This window comes from Gallinula chloropus, assembly GCF_964237585.1.
Source record: "Gallinula chloropus genome assembly, chromosome: 1".
NCBI classification, from domain to species: Eukaryota; Metazoa; Chordata; class Aves; order Gruiformes; family Rallidae; genus Gallinula; species Gallinula chloropus.
In genome coordinates this window covers 83,541,264-83,560,238 of record NC_140085.1, presented here as the reverse complement: position 1 = coordinate 83,560,238, position 18,975 = coordinate 83,541,264, and positions in this window count along the sequence as shown.

The following is an 18,975-nucleotide window of genomic DNA, read 5'->3' as shown; positions in this document are numbered from 1 at the left end:
GGGACACCCCCCCCCCATATTTGAATTGATTGTTGAGAATTTCGATCCAGACCATGAGGATATCAATGTAATGTGAAGTGAAATGAGAGAGACTGAAAAGCAGTTAATATTGCAATTTTTGAAAATCAGCTAGCACGTGAATTGGAAACATGGGAGCCTCTATCTAAAGAAGGAACTCTTTTGCAATATGTAGATGTTTGCTGTTAGCAACTGAAAGAAAATTGGAATGTATCCAGGGTACTGTAAACTTGCTGAATTTTCTTGGACTAAGTGGGTATCAACAACAGGTCTCTCAACAGAAAGCTCAAATAGTACAGCAATGAGTAACCTATCTGGGATATGAAATCTCTAGAGGAAAACTAGAATTGGGTACCAAGTTGTTGTGGTTTTACCCCAGCTAAGAGCCAAGATCCACGCAGCTGCCTGCTCTTTAAAGGAAAAGAGGAGGGGGAGAATTTGAGGGGGGGGGGGCAGGGAGGGGGGAGGGAAGGGAAGGGAAAAGGAAGGGACAAATAACAACCCCAAAACCAAGAAACCAAAAGCTCGTGGGTTGGGATAAGGATAGTTTACTAAAATAGCAGAAAGATAAAATACAACAATGCTAACAGAACTTTAAAGCAAAAAATACATGAAACTGTTGATATACAAAATAGTTTCTCACCAAACCACACAACTCAGGCTGTGCGACCCAGAGCCGTCCTGGAACCCAACCGTCCCCCAAAAACCGCGCGTCCTGGAGCCGCCCCCTCCTCCCATCAGCCCCCCTTTATACTGAGCATGATGTACTTGGCATGGAATACTCTCTTTGGCCAGTTTGGGTCACCTGTCCTGGCTTCGTCCCCTCCTTTCTCATTAATAGAGAAATATGAAGAGCTGAAAAAGTCCTTGACTGCTTGGGTGTTATCAGCACTGCTCCCATTTTAACACCCAAACACAACATTCCATCTGCTGCTACAAAAGAAGTTAACTCCACCCTGACTGAAACCAGGACACGAGTGAAAAGGAGACACCTGTAAGACCCATCTTCCTCAAACTGTAAGAGAACTCAGAACCTTTTTGGGAATGATGGGCTGCTGTTGGTTGCGGATTTACAATTACAGAAGAATTATGAACTCTTGAAAAATAATCTAACCCTACTGGTGTGGTCAAAAGAGGCCCAGAACACTTTTAATACTCTTAAAAAGGAATTTATGAGAGCTCCAGCCTTGGGGCTGCCAGATGAGACTAAACCCTTCTTGCTCTTTTCAAATGAAAAACAAGGAGTAGCCGTCGGAGTCCTGTCTCAGTGGACAGGAATTAATGTCAGATCTTAAAGTGCAAATCCCTTCTAAAGGGTGGAAGCATTTAGAGGATGGAAGGATAATTTTACCCTCCACTCTAATTTGGAATTCAGTTAAGAAAGAACACAGGAAGACTCATTGGGGTGCAGGTGCTTTATATAAATATTTAAGTCAAACGTGGATAGGAAGAAATTTGTATACAACTGTTCAATAGATCACACAGCACTAAAGAAATAACCCTAATACAGGGAATCAGATAAAATTGGATACGACTGGGAAGTGAAATATTCCTGGATACAGTTGGCAAAATGATTTTTCTGAAATCCCAAGAAAAGAAGGTTATCGATACTGATTGGTACTGACAGACACTTTTACTGGATGGCCAGAAGCTTTCCCTTGCAGAACTAACAAAGCAAGAGAGGTAACTAAGGTACTACTAAATGAAGTAATGCCTCAATTTGAGGTGCCTACAGTCATTTCATTAGGGGATCACACTTTTGTACACAAGTAGTTCAACAACTGAGCAAGCCATTGGGAATTGATTGTCAACTACACACTGCTTCAGACCACAAGCAAATAGACAGGTGGAGAAGATGAACCATTTGATAAAACAACAGATAGCTAAAATTTGCCAAGAAGCAAATTTGTAGTGGTACCAAGGACTACCCCTAGCTTTGCTCAGGATATGTGTAAAGCCTAGGGCTCAAGAAAATCTCAGTCCTTTTGAAATATTGTATGGAAGACCATATCACACTGAATATAAAGGACAGGACCTAAAACAGTTAGGAGATTCTTACTGGCAGAATTATTGATATCTCTGGAAAAAAGTTGAAACAAATTAATAAAAGTATTTTAAGGACCAGGGCCAAAGGTTTCAACTACGCTATACACACTTTTAATCCTTGAAATTGTGCTTTTATTAAAAAAAAGTCAGGTGATCATCTTCAGGAGAAGTGGGACAGACCACATAGGAGCTGTTTACAACTTTCACAGCCATCAAGATACGACCTAGATTCATTATTCCTGAGTAAAAAGAGCCCCAGGAGAGCAATGGATCTCTGAATCCCAAGGATCTTTAAGGCCAAAACTTGGCAGGACAATGCTCATGTACAACTGACACAGGCTACTGGAGGAACCTTGAACTTATCTGACTGTTGAATATGTACAGTACTTCCCAAGGAAAACATGGAACTGCCACTCTTTGAAATACCAGTGGCATATGCTAATTGGAGTTGGCCCCATAGCTCTTTAAAAGATTCTCTGGCTCCAGGCAGTGGAGAGACCTCATGTTCTCAAGAGACTGAAGGAATTGAATGTTTACCTGCTCAACTCCCTAACAGAAAAGCATTATGCTGGGGGACAGTTACAGTGATGTCAAGTATTCCAACATCATAGTTGTAAGAGTAACAAATTAAAGAACGGGACTAATCCCAAGTTTGAGCTGCAAAGTTTGGGAAAAAATGTAATTATACTGAAAAACATTAAAGGGGCCTTAAAATTAGGAAACTTTAATGTAAATTACACAGCCCTAAACTGGAGTTTGTGTTTTGACCCATGTAAGGGAAAAGCTACTTGTCAAAACACTTCACAGAATCACAAGGTTGGAAAAGACCTTGAAGATCATCAAGTCCAACCATTCCCGTCCTAAGCTAAACCATATCCCTAAGTACCCCATCTACCCTTTTTTTAAACACATCCAGGGAAGGTGACTCAATCCCCTCCATGGGCAGCCTGTTCCAGGCCCCAACAACTCTTTCAGTAAAAAATTATTTTATAATATCCAAACTAAACCTGCCCTGGCACAGCTTTGTTCCATTTCCCATTGTCCTATCACCTGTCACCTGGCTGAAGAGACCATCGCCCACCTCTCTACAACCTTCCTTCAGGTAGTTGTAGGCAGTGATAAGGTCTCCCCTCAATCTCCTCTTCTCCAGACTAAACATCCCCAGTTCCCTCAGACGTTCCTCATATGATTTCCCCTCCAGCCCCTTCATCAGCCTGGTTGCCCTTCTCTGGACTCATTCAAGGACCTCAATGTCCTTACGGTGAGGAGCCCATGCCAAGTGGGTGTCCACTCCCTATAATTCAGGGATTAAGAAGAGATTTTTCATTTGACTGGATTCCTAAAGGATTATGGTGGCTATGTGTAGGTGGAAAGGCCTGGAAAGTATTACCACATAAATGGAGCAGAACACATACTTTAGGATACCTAATTCCTGGAGACCAAATATTTAATCACTTGCACACTTCACAGGAATTCTACAAACCCCTTCATGGAAAATACATAAAAAAGAACTAAATCCTTTAGTACTAAAGCCAACTCCTTTTCACAGTTCTGCAAGATGGTTCTTCCCATGGTTTGGAGTAAGTGAATTGAGAAAAGCGATAGTTAATACATCTGCCAGCATGGAGTTATTCCAAAAGGACACAAGAGATGCTATCCATAGATTACAAATAGAGGTTTCTTCCTTAAGTGACATAGTTAAACAAAATCAGATAGCATTAGATCTGCTGCTTACCAAAGAAGGAGGGGTGTGCATGGTAATAAATCAAAGATTTTGTGCATATATATATCAAGAAAAGTGAATTGAAAAAGGTTTAGATAATATGTGGAAACAAACAAAAAAATCTTCAAGTTGCTCAAGATGATACATCGTGGGGATTTAAAGAGGTTTGGAATAAGCTTGCTACCTGGCTCCCAAACTTTGCTTGGCTCAAGCAACTTTTTGCATTTATTATTATGATAGTTATTTTAGTATTAGTTTCTTGTGTGGTAATGCAATGTTCTTTGTGGTATTGTAAACAAACCACTATAACTCATGAGGATTGGAGGAGAAATGAAATAAGATGTCAAGTAGAGACAGGCAAATACTTTTCAAAATCATTAAAACAGAATAGTATAATTTGAGATTCCAAAAGGAATTTGTAAAGGTAATGAAAAGGGGAGGGTGGATTGATTGAATGATACGTAATAATACTGGATAGATTGATATAAGTGTAGCTTAAGAGAAAATTAGTACAGCTTTAACATAAGGAGAATTTGCATGTTTTGAGAATAGATGTTTTAGATTTTAGTGCAGTATGGCTATAGATGTTTGAGGTGTTTTGCTAGAGTAGCTACAAAATTTAACCATAACAGTGGAACAGCCTTGAAGATCAGGAAAGTGAAGATAAGGAAGTAATAAATAATGTGACCAACAACCGATTAAGAGATAGAGTGTATTTTGTTTTCAGCTAAAAGGGTTTCTAACTAGTTTATACAGGAATGTGTTTTTGAGACTAAGGGGCACACGCAGAAGGAAAAGGTAGAAAGTTCACTGAGAGGAAGATGTCCAGCCTTCATCCCTGAACACCACCTGGGTGTCACTGAGCATGATCTATCTGGGAGGACTTAATGTAAATTACTCCCTGGAAATAATTTGCATAAACCTGCCTTTTCTTAGAAATTATAATGAATGTGTGTAATTAATCTGTGTAAGTATGAGAAAGCTTTCTTTAAACAGTGCATACATTAGGAGGAGTGATTCACTGTGCTGCCCAATGCTACCATAAAGAATACTTGCTTATTAGTCATCAAGGCTATTGAGTTTTGATTCTGGCTTTTCAAGGCCTCACTGGACACACTATTTCTGACAGAAGCCAGGATGCTGTTGACCTTCTTGGCCACCTGGGCACACTGCTGACTCATGTTAAGGTGGTTGGAAGCTTCAAGAAGGAAAATGACAGATTTTTAATACACTTCGTGGTTTCTGCAAATTTATCCTTGATCTGCATAGCAACCAAGAAAGACTTACAAAACTGTATTGGGGATGAAAAAAAATACTTGATCCGTAGAGGTTATGAGGCTGTTGTGAAACCAGGAACTTGACATTTTTGCATGCAGATTTTAGCTTGCCTATCTAGTGCTAAAAATGGAACATTGTTGTTTAGTCAGCCACTAACCTGACCGCAAAAGAGCAGTAGAGGTCAAATGCTTGGCAAAGGAGAGGAAGATGATGAAGGCAAGACCCCCATAAGAGGCTGAGCCCCCCGATGGTCCCTGCACATGCATGGTCCAGCAGTGGCTGTATAACATAGGAGGTGGAGTTTGTCCACTCACTGATCCACCTTCTGGCACTTACTGGCCCTACATGGCAGAATGCTCCAGGCATAAATGAAACAGGAGTGAGACTGAGACACAGACCATTGAGACCTACATTGCCTCTTCAGGGACACCTGCTAATTCTGTGACTGTCAGCTCAACCTAGATCCTTGGACACCAATGGGGCTTCTCAGCATCTTGTGTGGGTTGGCAAATATAACTCTGTAAGTATACATACCTCTGTGTCAGGGTTTTGTAACGGTAATATATCTTGAAGATAGTTTCACTCTGCTATTAGGGAAATAAAGTTTTATTTTGTGTAATGTTATTATGTGTTTCTGTTTAGTGTGTGTTATTGCCAAATCCTGATCCTAACGAGAACGTAATTGGCAACAAGGACGGGATTCAGCAATTGAACAGTGGGACTCAGTAGTGGAGTGCACAGCTAGGTCAGGTCAGGCCATTGGATGGGAGGAATGCCTGGAGAGGTTTGTACACCCGGGAATACTAGTAGAGCACATCATTGTAGTCTGTGTTGCTTTTGTAACTGTTTAACATGTATAAGAGTAAAGTGTAACCAGTGTAATAATTATACATTGAGCCCATGGGGGACATAGGAGACTGACTTATGAAAAGGACTAGATCTGTGGTGTATCAGGTGCAGCAATACAACTCCATTGTCGGAGGCGAGTTTGGCATTATTGTCAGACTTATTGGGAGGTGTTTATTAATAGGGTAGTTATAGCCCATATCACTTGCTGCAGCATTAGTTGCAGCATACAGCAATTTTTCCTTGGTAGCACTGCTGGCAGGGCTTGCCTTGGTAAAGAGGCCACACCACATTGCAAGAATCCAGAATGGAGACAGGAACCCTGGAATACTTTGTGGGATAGATGGGAAGCATGTATCTGTACGGCCCCTGAACCATGGATGCAGAAGGACCCCACAGAGGTGTTATGGTATTGAAGTCAATTTGTAGAAACTCAACAGACCAAAAATTCCACATAGCTGGAGCACGCAGGGTGCATGGCGGGGGCAGGGAAGGAGCTGTCGGTGTGTGGACTTTTATTTGCCTACAAGGTTGTGGTAGAATGGTTGAAGAAAGAGCAGGAGAGGAATAAACTGCCCCAAGACCAGCTGCAGGCTGTTCGAACTACGCAGGTCATGGAGAGGCATAGCTGGAGGCTAAAGATCAAAAGAAACGGTTAGAGGAAAAGTGTAGTAAGCTAGCAGAGCAATATGCAGTATGAGTTGTGAGGAAAGGAAAAGGATGGACAAAAGGAGAGAAAGGGCACCAGGTGCGGGCCATGGTCACGGATCCCAGTTGGGATCCTCAGTGGAGCTAGAGAACTCTTAGTTATACATGCAGGAACCACTACTCCCTGGGATGCATAACAAATTACTAGAGGGGTGTCCAGAGGAATGGTGCACCTATTTGATTGCCCTATTTATGAACAAACAAGGTCAGCCTATTGGAGATATTATTGAAAAACTACAACTAGGGGACTTTCCAGGAGTGGGGAGTAGGCATAATAACCCCTGAACCACTAGGGAAGTCCAAGAATACTGAGCCTGGTGAGTGGACCTGGCTACTCTGTCTGCTACTGCAGAAAGACTTGGGAAAACAGGAAATAGATGGAAAGCCAATTGTGGTGTTACATCAGCTGGTGAGGTAGCATAATGTGTGTGCTGTACAAACAGCTAAACAGCAAGGAAAAAAACCTAACTGATGGCAAACATAATATTATATATCCTTGGGATGAAATGGAGTAGGTAGTGTTGTGATTTGCACCAGGGGAAGGGATACCAACTACGTTAGCTCCATGCAAACCACAAAAACATTAAAAGCAGGAATAGGAAGGGGGACAAGCCCCTGTGCCTGAAGGGGGACGGTCAGACATTTAACCTGTGTACTATCTTCTGGATGGAACATAATCAGCAAATGGTTTGAGCTTTAGTAGACACAGGAGCAGAGGTCATGATTATACATGGGAACCCAGAGAGACACAAGGGCAAAGTGACACTTGTGTGAGGCTTTAGGGATCAGCCAGTCCAAGGGAAACTCACAAAGATAAGGCTACAGATAGCTGACTGGCAGCCACCATCATTCCATGTCATGATTGCATTGATGCATTAATATATTATTGGAATATATTATTGGAATTATTATTATATTATTGGAATTGGCATTCTGCAAGGTCAGTCATGGATTGAGGGTAAGTTATGGGCATTTGGGACCATGCAGTGGGTGTCAATATGAGCAATTCAGGTTGGGTGGGTCATGCAAGAAGCTGACATTCCTGTGCGGATCCAAGTTGTGAGCTTGAAACAGTACTGTGTTCCTGGAGGTGATGAAGTGATTCAAACCACAATCAATGATTTATTAGCCAGCAGGTAATTAGATATGCACACTCTCCATTTAATTCACCTATTTGTCCAGAATGAAAACAGATGGCAGCTGATGCATGAGGGTAGACTATAGGGGCATCAATAGAGTCACATCTCCAATCACTGCAGCGGTACCAGACCTTAGTCCAAAGAATTCAACAACAGCATGGACCATTGTATACAGTCACTGATACAGCAAATGTGCTTTTTTACCATTCCCATTCCACCACAGACACAGGACCAATCCACCTTTACATGGGGCAGTACACCTTTACTAGGTTACCACAGGGCTATAAAAACAGCCCCACATACTGCCACCAAGCAATACACAGAATGTTAGAGAAAGCTAGAATAAAACAATCGCAACAGGTAGAAGTTGTGCAATACATTGATGACATTTTAATTCAGGGGTCCACCAAAGAAGTTGTGGATGAGCAATTAACTCACATAGTACAGGTGTTGAAAGAAGATGGCTGAGCCATCAATCCTAAAAAGATCCAAGGACCCACCACAGGTGTAAAGTACCTTGGGATTATATGACATGCTAGCAAACAAGAGATCCCAGGGGATGTACATACCTTTATTTGAGATTGGCCAAATCCAGTGACAAAAAAGAAAGTACAGCAGTTTTTGGGAATGATAGGTTTTTGGAATTCCTACCTACCCAGATTAGCAGCTATGTTAAGACAGTTATAAAAATGTACAAGGAAGAAGGTCCAATTTGAATGGACTCAACAGGAGGCTTTTGGCAAAGCAAAGCTGTCAATCCAAGGATATATGGAACTTCATCCCATACTGCCTGGACCACTAGAGGTACACATGTCATTAGAGGCACATGTTGCACTATGGAACTTGTGGCAACTTCAGGATGGCTGTCAACAGCCTTTAGGTTTCTGGTCACAACACCTTACTAATGCGGAAACAGCTTCTGAGTGGGCCCTGTTGGATACAGAAGGCTGCACTCTAAGCCATGAAGTGATAGTGTGTACCCCATCACCTGTTGTGTCCTGGATCACTGGTCCCATAGTCATTCATAAAATAAGCCATGCCTAAGAAGTGACGAATATGAAAATGAGATGGTATATCCAAGAATGAGCTAAGCTGGGACCACATTTCACTCATGCATTACATGAACAGGTGTCACAAGAAGTAGAGGGACACCCTACTGATTTTACACATGCACAAGAAAATTTCCAGATGGGAAGATGAGGAGTAGCATATGAACAATTAACTGTAGAACAATGTAAGACTCCGTCATTTACTGATGGCAGCAGTCTTGCAAGGCAAGTGGAAAGCAGTGGCATATAATCCAGCCACGTAAACCCAGTTAGTTACAACAGGACAAAATGGCAGTAGCCAGCTTACCAAATGAGTAGCAGTCTGGCAAGCTATGGATGCCACCTCACCTAATCATATTTGTAACATCTATACTGATTCATGGGCACTGGCCCAGGGACTGGTACCTTGGCTCCCCAAATGGAAGAGGGATAATTGGAAAATTAGATCAAAAGAGGTATGGGAGAAGGACTTCTGGGAAAAAATTGAGCAAGCCTTGCCATCTGGGTATTCACATCAATGCCCAAACCAACCAAAATACAGAAATGGCTATTGGAAATGTTATGGCAGATAAACTCGCAAAAATTCGAACAGTGCAGACTGACTGGAGAACATGGCATGGCATGGCAGGCACATGAAAGAAGTGGGCATGGAGGTCAGGACTCCACTCTCTCGTGGACCCGACAAAGAGGTATCCACCTGTACCAAGCAGTTACTCATTCAGTAATCGACACTTGTGAGACTTGTACATTATTGAAGTAGCGATAAGTGTTTTCACATCCATTAGATTGGATAAAGAAGGGAACAGTGGGGGAACAAGTGTGGCAAATAGATTATATTGGACCACTCCCAGAACACAGGCAACAGCGGTATGTGTGTGTGGCAGTAGATAAGTATTCAGGCCTTGTAGTTGCTGTAGCTAGTTGTTATGCTAATGTGTACACAACAATCTGATGCCTTGAAGCTACTGAATTGCATTACAGTAACTCTGTTGACATATAGTCAGACAATGGATTCCACTTTAAAAACAAACAGGTATTACAGTGCACAACCAATAAACATATTACATGGTTATGGCACCTACCCTACCAACCACAGGGGGCTGGGTTAGTAGAGTGCACCAATGGATCACTGAAACAACAGTTACTCAGGCTAGGGAATGGTGGCGATACCCAGTGGGAAGACAACCTCACAGAAGTAGTGTGAGTGTTGACCAATAGCATGACTCCATTAACACTGATGAAGGCATTATTAACACACATAAACCAGGCAGTAGCAACTTCAACACTAACCTATGAATCTGGCACAGCCTGTACCATCCATCCAAGTCATAACGGACTCTCTATAAATAACGTGGATAAATATGAATAGAGTGCTGACAGGGTAAAATGGCTACAGCTGGATGTCCACATTACAGCAAACCCAACTACCAGCGTCTTCTGGTTAGTCTATCTAAATTCACGGGGTATGGGGCAACACCTACTTTTGTTAAATATGGTCCAGAGCGCAGAAAAAGCTTTGCTCATAGGATTGAAAAATCCCACACACCAACAAATAACCTTACTATCAGGACCACTGGTGACAGTAATCTATGGCTGCAGTATATTATCTGTGGAACAGCCATTTCATGGATTTTTCTGTGGAAGGTTGTGGTATATTTTGCCTGATACCCATACCCTCATAGAGGCCAAAGTCATAGTAGATGATGATACCCACACTGTAACTATCACCATACCTGGGGACTCACAATGGAGATGGGTTCTGATGGGGCACCTGAAGCGCCAGTAATGAGTAGGAGGTAGGGGGAGAATAGCTCTCGCTCTTTTTTCACAGAATCTGCGTATATGGTGCTGCAACCAAAGCAGAATGTATATATCACATTGGCCAGTGCAACCAGACAGGACCACATCTGCCTTAGTGTAGCCACACCAGACAACCTGTTTTTCCACCTGTCTGGTGGGTGCACTGCTCAGTAAAAAGGAGCTCAATGCTTTCACCAATGCCTTGCTATCTCTGAATAACCCTGGGCTCATACCACAGTGGCAAACATGGACACTGACGGGACTCCAGCAAACAGACCTTCAGTAAATTTAATTATTTGGATCCCTTCCAGCACAAAACTGCACCTATTTTAATTATACCTCATGCAACACAAGCACTGGCTGGTGCTGAAATGCTACAAATACTCTATGGCAAAACGCCACTGCCTAGTCTAATGATACACAGATGATCTGGATGATGTCAGGACATATATCTGTACAGTTCCCCTGAGGTAATTTCCTGATATCCAGTAAGCAGGCTTGGGCAGGTGTCCCAAGAGGAATAAAAGGTGGACCCTGCACCATAGGGAAATTCGCCATCCTCCGACCTAACATCTCAATGTTAGCCTGAGCCCCCCGATGGTCCCTGTACACGCACAGTCCAGCAGTGGCTGTAAACATAGGAGGCAGAGTTTGTCCACTCACTGATCCACCTTCTGGCACTTACTGGCCCTACATGGCAGAATGCTCCAGGCATAAATGAAACAGGAGTGAGACTGAGACACAGACCATTGAGACCTACATTGCCTCTTCAAGGATGCCTGCTAATTCTGTGACTGTCAGCTCAACCTAGATCCTTGGACACCAATGGGGCTTCTCAGCATCCTGTGTGGGTTGGCAAGTATAACTCTGTAAGTATACATACCTCTGTGTAGGGTTTTTGTAATGGTAATATAACTTGTAGCTAGTTTTGTTTTGTTATTAGGGAAATAAAGTTTTATTTTGTGTAACATTATTAGGTTATTTTGTTGAGTGTGTGTGTGTTATTGCCAAATCCCAAACCTAATGAGAACAAAAACTGACAAGGCTACAGAAAGACAGCAGTGAATTCTTCTGCTGAAATTCCAGGAAGACATTTGACCAGATCTATATAGGAAACCGCAATTACAGCTCTATCTAGTCATCATTGACTGTGTTTGACCCTTCTACTGTTCCCAACACACAGACTAATGGAGAAAATGAGGCTCTTGTCAAAACATCGCAGAACAGCTCCTATCAGTTTCTTATCTCCCTTAGAAAGCACAGAAAAGATTAAAGCCACTTGCACTAACCTAGCGCAGAGTGCATCCCCACCAACAGCAGTGGGACTTCTCATCTTACTCTTTTTTTTCCCCTGAGAGCTTTTCCTTACACTGTGGACAGAAGCTTATCATCCAGTGGCAAATTAATACAAGACAAAAGCATTCTGGGACTAGTGTTCGCAAATAAGTCTAGCACAAGTATCCTTATAATACAGTTATTACTAAACATCTCTTTCATCTTGCTTATTATACCAAGGTGAATTTTTTTCAAAATACGTCCATGTGAGAGACAGCAGTGACTTTCCTAGATTTTATATTGCTTTACCTGAGTGTAATGATGTCTTTCAACATTAGTACCACAAAAATCAACAAACTTCTCAGAGCCATTAAACCCTTAGGACTAATCTTATTTATATATATAGTTGCCTACAAATATTAAATGATGTCATGATTTCGTGCTTCATTTGTGCTCTCTTTCCCATACTCTTTCTATAAAGAGAGTGTCTTTTTGTTCTAAAAGCATTTTATAATTCAAGATTTGGGGATTCATGTATGTTTTAAGTCTTGTCTGTAGCTATTTAAGGTCTTATCATACAAGAAATTCACTTTGGATGTACTTGTACCTCAAAATAGATTAAACCATAGTTACCTTCATGAGCTGCAGAGAGACGTCAGGTTTCTCTATGGAAAGCTTTTCTTGGCTCTTCCACTGAGCTGCTCATTTATACTGTAGTTGCTGGAGATGCCTATAAGTGAAGCAGATGGTATGAAATAAAGTTGTGATTGGTCATCTGCTATGCAAGTTTGTGCAAAACCAGCACAGCCATGGTAAGAGGATTAATGTTAACATGTGACACTTACATGCATATCCAGACTGCTGGTTCTATGGAGCAGATGGTCTTCAGGCTTTTTATGCTGCTTCCTGTAGATACTACTTGTAGCCATAATGCTGCTCCTTGTAGGCATTTTCCTCTTAGCAGGTGTCTGAATGGACAGTGGCCAATTTATCAGTAACAGCAATTTATCAAAGAGATTACAATATCGGCAAAATCACTATGAAGTTAATACACTGGAGACTGGAACTTCATAGAGGGGTTTAAAATAACAGCAACCTGCTGAATATGGCATCATTGAACCCAAACTGCAAATTACATTACAAGACATTTAACTTGACAAATTACAAGTATATAACAGCTTCTGATGATGCTGTGAAAAGCTGAAAATAAAACTCAATAGTCTTGGTGATTCTTAAGCAAGTATTCTTTATTGCAACACTGGACACAGGGGTTCACATGTGAGTTTGTTGCACTGCTTATAAACTGGTTATACATACATATTCATGACATCCATGAGAAGCAATTAACATATTCATTACTTTACTGGGAACTCATTATCATAGGTCTCCACCCTTTCCTGCATGCATATTACAGTCTTTAGGTGATCTTCAAAGACCTTGGTGGTCATTTACTTCATTCACTCATCTTCATCATTGTTTTCTTGCCATGAACTGTAGCCCTTCTTTTTGTTTGCCAGAGCCACAGGACTAGTCCTAACTGATCTTGAGGCCCCTTGCAGCCTTGAGCTGTCCTGTTCCAGGAGATACACACATTTCATACATTCCACAATACTCTTGGGGCCCCATGCAATCTTGACCTATCCTGTTCTGGGAGGTCATCCCACTTAAAAGTTTACAATGTGCTGCATAATATGTTGCTGATATTTATAAAATTCTAGACAGTAAGTCTCCATTAGATTCAGCTTTCTCTTCACTGACATATCCTGAGGATAACTGCCACTGAACTAATTATTCCATGTTGATAAGATCAGACAATTTCCCCTTTATCAATATGACTTAGCAAGACAGTTGTGATAATGAACAGAAAAAACCCTGGGGTTTTTTTATGTGGATATGGCTTTCGCAGTCTTGTTGTCATCTTTTTCCATAGTGTGTTGATACCTGCTCATATTTGGAAATAGATGATTTTTGCTGTTTGACTGGCATGGGAATTCCTAATATCAGTATGATGATTCCATTTGTCTTTTCTTCCTGCACTAAGGACTGGGAACACCAAGGAATGTGAATCTCTTACACATTATATTTATGGAGAGTTTTGCAGAAGTTTCCTGTAAAGCATGTGGCCAGATCCAGTTATGATTCCCCCTGGTCCTATCACCTGTCATTTGGGTGAAGAGAGCAACACCCACCTCTCTACAACCTCCTTTCAGGTAATTGCAGGCAGTGATAAGGTCTCCCCTCAGCGTCCTCTTCTTCAGGCTAAACACCCCAGTTCCCTCAGGCACTCCTTGTCATATTTGCTCTCTAGCCCCTTCACAAGCTTGATTGCCCTTCTCTGGACACGCTCAAGGACCTCAATATCTTTTTTGTAGTTAGGGGCCTTAAACTGAACACAGTACTCGAGGTGCGGCCTCACCAATGCCGAGTACAGGGGGACAATCATTTCCCTGGACCTGCTGATCACACTGATACAAGCCAGGATGCCATTAGCCCACATGGCCACCTGGGCGCACTGTTGGTTCATATTCAGTCGGCAATAAATTCTTGCCTAAGTTTCTTTTAGTGATTCCAGCAACACTGTTTTTGCAGTCCTGAGATTCAGGACAGTGTCTGTATTTCTAAAGCAGAAGAGAGATATTTTTTAAATCAATGTAGTTAAATCATTAAAGAACCAGACAGGCAGAGAACTGCATCTGACATCTCCAAAGTGATGGTCCCCCACTGCTGCCGTCAGCAACCTCTCTACAGCATCCCCTTCAGACCCACATTTTCCCTGGCCCAAATACAGTGCCCTAAGAGCATGGCATTGTGTGGGTATGTTAGCCTCCAATCATGCACCAGCCTCCAGGAAAAATTAATGGTATAATGGGCTGCTAAGACTGAAATGTCTCAGGTGGACTTGGACTGGCAACATAATGGTGAATTATTTATAGCTTGATGGGCCCATGACACCTTAGGCAATGAAGGAAAAAATGCAACATATAGAATATGGGCTGGTGATCAAGGGGTGGACTTGACCATGGACACTATCTTGGTCACCCATGAATGTGAAACACACGCTGAAGTAAAACAAGCCAAGCTGTTAAAGCCTCTGTGGTATGGAGAACAGTAGCTGAAATATAAATATAAGGAGGTCTGGCAGACTGATTACAACACACTCACAGAAACCAGCCAAGGCAAGCAGTATGTGCTTACAATGGTGGAAGCAACCACTGTATGTTTGGAAAATATCCTGTGCCCCATGACACTGCCTGGAACACCATTGTGGGCCTTGAAAAAGTCCTGTGATGACATGGCAACATCCCATATTGTTTTCTGGAGAGACACAAGTCAGCAAACTCTTCTGGCTAGCTGGGAACCCCACATATGCTAATTTGTGGTCTAACCTGAGGGCAAAGTTCTTGCATCTACCACAATGTTGGGGGAAGGAAGGACTCATCATTTTTCTCATCTCAACTAGCCATCAATGCTATCTTCTACAGGTTTCATTTGATATCGGTCCACAGTGTCCAAAGTTACTGGGTGACAGCACAGTGGCAGGCTAATTTCCTTCTGAAAAATATCAAATGGGATCTAACGGAAAGGGTCTATGAGCCAATTAACATGCAGAGTGGTTTTTTCACTCCTTATTAGCTGTATCCCCACATTTTATTCTGAAGAACTTCTTCTGTGGGATGTGCACTGTGGGATTATTTTCTTCCAAATAGTACAGTTTCTGGCTTTCATGGTCTATTGAATAAGTGTTATTATGGCAAAAGGACTTCATTTTTTAATTTGATTTTTAAGGAGAATGCTATTTATGACTTTGCTGATACCACTGATAACTGGAGGAAAGAGGATAGTCCCCTGGGGAACATGGGAGGGCTTGAGGTACATGATGGTGCAGGCTCAGTTTTACAGCCCCTGTGTCTTCCAGACCTTACCAAGCCCTTGAATTAGTGCCACAGCAACATAAAACTGGAACAGAAGCAAGAAACATCTGACATTTTATACTGATACACCTCAGTCATTTTAAGACTGAAATAATTTTATTAATTATAAGCCATCTTTATATGATTGAAACAGTGATACTCATCAGTTAGCATTGCATAGAGAAATACAAGGTGTAAAATGAACTAATTAGTACTGCAAAATGCTATATATGAAGTCATAGAAAGCAACATTACAGAAAACACATACCTTGGCAAAGTCCACCATTGCACTGCTTGAATGTCTTTCACTTTATGACACGATATAACCATAAAGGTAAGAATCTTTATCTCCTTACTGTTCATTAAATGAAAACCCTGAAGTGAACTTTACCTGCAACATTGAAGACTGCAAGGCCCAAGTTCATTTGACCTCCAACAACAGTTTCCATCATCACAGCCTTAATAGGATGTCCTCCTTACAAAGGATCATAGAATTACAGAGTAACATCAGTTGGAAGAGACCTTTAAGATTGAATCCAACCAGAGCCTAACCCTGCCTAGTCCACCTCTAGACCATGTCCTCAAGTACATCTACAAGCATTTTAAATTCCTCCAGGCATGGCGACTCCACCACTTCACTGGGCAGCCAGTTGGAACTTGACTACCCTTTCAGTAAAGACATTGTTCCTGATACCTAACCTAAATCTCCGCTGGTACAATTTGAATCAATTTATTCTTGTCCTATCACTTGTTACCCGAGAGAAGAGATGGGCCCCCACCTCTCTGCACCCTCCTTGCTGGTAGCTGTAGAGAGCGATAAGGTCTCCTCTCAGCCTTCTTTTCTTAAGACCCAGTTCCCTCAGCCGCTCCTCAGCATCTGTGCTCTAAACCCTTCACCAGCTTTGTTGCCCTTCTCTGGACACTCTCCAGCATCTCAACGTTCTGTAGTGAGGGGCCCAAAACTGGACACAGTACTCAAGGTGCAGCCTCACCAGAGTTGGGTATAATGACCTTCTTGGCCACCTGGGCACACTGCTGGCTCATGTTCAGCAGGCTGTCCACTAACACCCCCAGGTCCTTTTTCTCCAGGGAGCTCTCCAGCCACTCTGCCCCAAGTGTTGCCTGGGGTTATTGTGACCACAGTGTAGGACCCAGCACTTGGTCTTGTTCAACTTCATAAAGTTGGCCTCTGCTCATCAACCCAGCCTGTCCAGGTCCTTCCACAGAGCCTTCCTGCCTTCCAGGTGCTTGCAGAGAGCCAGATGACAAATCTTAATTTTCCTGTGAAAAATGTCAAAGCTTTGCACTGAAAACTTCCATCCATCTTTGACTACCTGCTGTGCCTGATTGGAATTGAATTTTCTCCCTATGATGCCAGGTTTTAGATTTGTGACTATTTTATTTTAGACTTCGTGATTTAGAACAGTATCCTTAACACACCAGCATTTTGGCAATTGCTGAATAGTATTTGCACAACCTTGAGCCTTTCTCTGTTTCCTACTCTGTCCCCAAAGCTCCCTGGCCCAAATGCAGAAGTCTAAAGACGAGGTAGGCTTTTTGTGGTTGATTTTGTAGCACTGGAGCTAGAGCCCAGGAAAAGTTTCAAAACTGTGAGTTTTGTTGGGATGAAGACAGGTGTTCTAGTTTTGTGTGGCTGGGTTCTGGTGGAAAAGGGGGGACTACAGGGGTGGCTTCTGCGAGCAGCAACTAGACACTTTCTGTAGGCCCAAGAGAGTAAACACCAGCCTATTGAAGGCCAGAGTTGTTGACCAAGGCCGAGCCAATCAGCAATGGTCACAGCACCTCTGGGAATTACATTTAGGAGGAAAAAAAATGCAAGTAGCAGCATTTTGCCTCCAAAGAAGGGAGCGAGAAGACATCATGAGCTGTGCAGACACCAAGGCCAGTGAAGGGGAGGAGGAGGTGCCCCAGGTGCTGGAAAGGAAGATGCCCCTGCAGCTCACGGAGAAACACCTGGTGAAGTGGGTGTCCCCCGCAGCCCACAGAAAAGGCCCAGACCCCAACTGCAGCCTGTGGAGAAGCCCCACACTGGAGCAGGTAGAGACATACAGAAGATCCTGTGACCCGTGTTGGAGCCAGCCCCTGCCAGTACTTACAGCCCATAGAGGAAGATAGAGACACAGAGATGAGCGAGAAGGAGATCCAGGCTGGAGCAGGTTTGATGGGGAGGGAAGGCTTGTGGCTCTGTGGAGGTCAAGGCTGGAGCAGTCTGGGCCTCAGAGACTGAGAGACATTCTACCATTTATGACTGCACCCCACAGAAGTGAGTCACACTGGGGCAGTTGGTGAAGAGCTGAAGCCCCATGGGAAAGGTCTCATGTTGGAGATACTCATGGAGGACTGTCTCCCTCGTGGGTGGACCCCACGGTGCATCAGGGGAAGGGGTCCCCCCTCTGGCTAAGAAGAAGAACATCTCACAAGGAACTTACAGAACACCCATTCCCTGCCCCTCCCGGTGCCACAATGTGGGGAGAAGAAGGGAGTGAAATCATGACTGAAGTGAAGTCTAAGAAGGGAGGGGTGGGGGGAGGTGCTTTAAAATCTGGTCATGTTTCTCATTATCCAACTCTGGTTTCACTGGGTGTGTAGTATAATAAATTGTTTTCTGTCCTTTATTCTGTGTTGAGTCTGTTTTGTCTGTGATGCTAACTGTAGAATGGTCTCTCCCTGTCCTTATCTCAACTCTTAAGCCTCTCAATATATATTTTCTCCCTTGTCCAGCTGAAAAGGGGAGTGAGAGTGACTTTGGTGGGTGTCTGGCCTCCAGCCAGGGCTAAACCAGCATAAAGGGGCTGAGGACCTGCAGGCAGTGGAAGACAAGCCAGAGTCTAGGAAGATGAGATTTATAAAAAAACAAAACAGGTTGCAGAGGCAAATTCAACAAGAAGTCCCAGAAGAAAAAAGAAGAAAGAAAAGTGAGGCTGAAGGCACAGTTTCCAAAAGGAAGGGCAAAGACTGAGAGGGTTATAGCAAGCACAGCCACTAAGCCAGGTTTAAGGGAAGGCTTATGCTAAAGAACCAAGTTTCCAGAATAGAGGTTGTATTCTAAACCACAATCCGCCTGTCTGCCACCAAGAAAATCACTCTTCATTGAAAAGCAGAGGACACACTTACCTAGCACTCAGTTAATGAGGTATTAGTAAGAAAAAAAGCCCCTTACA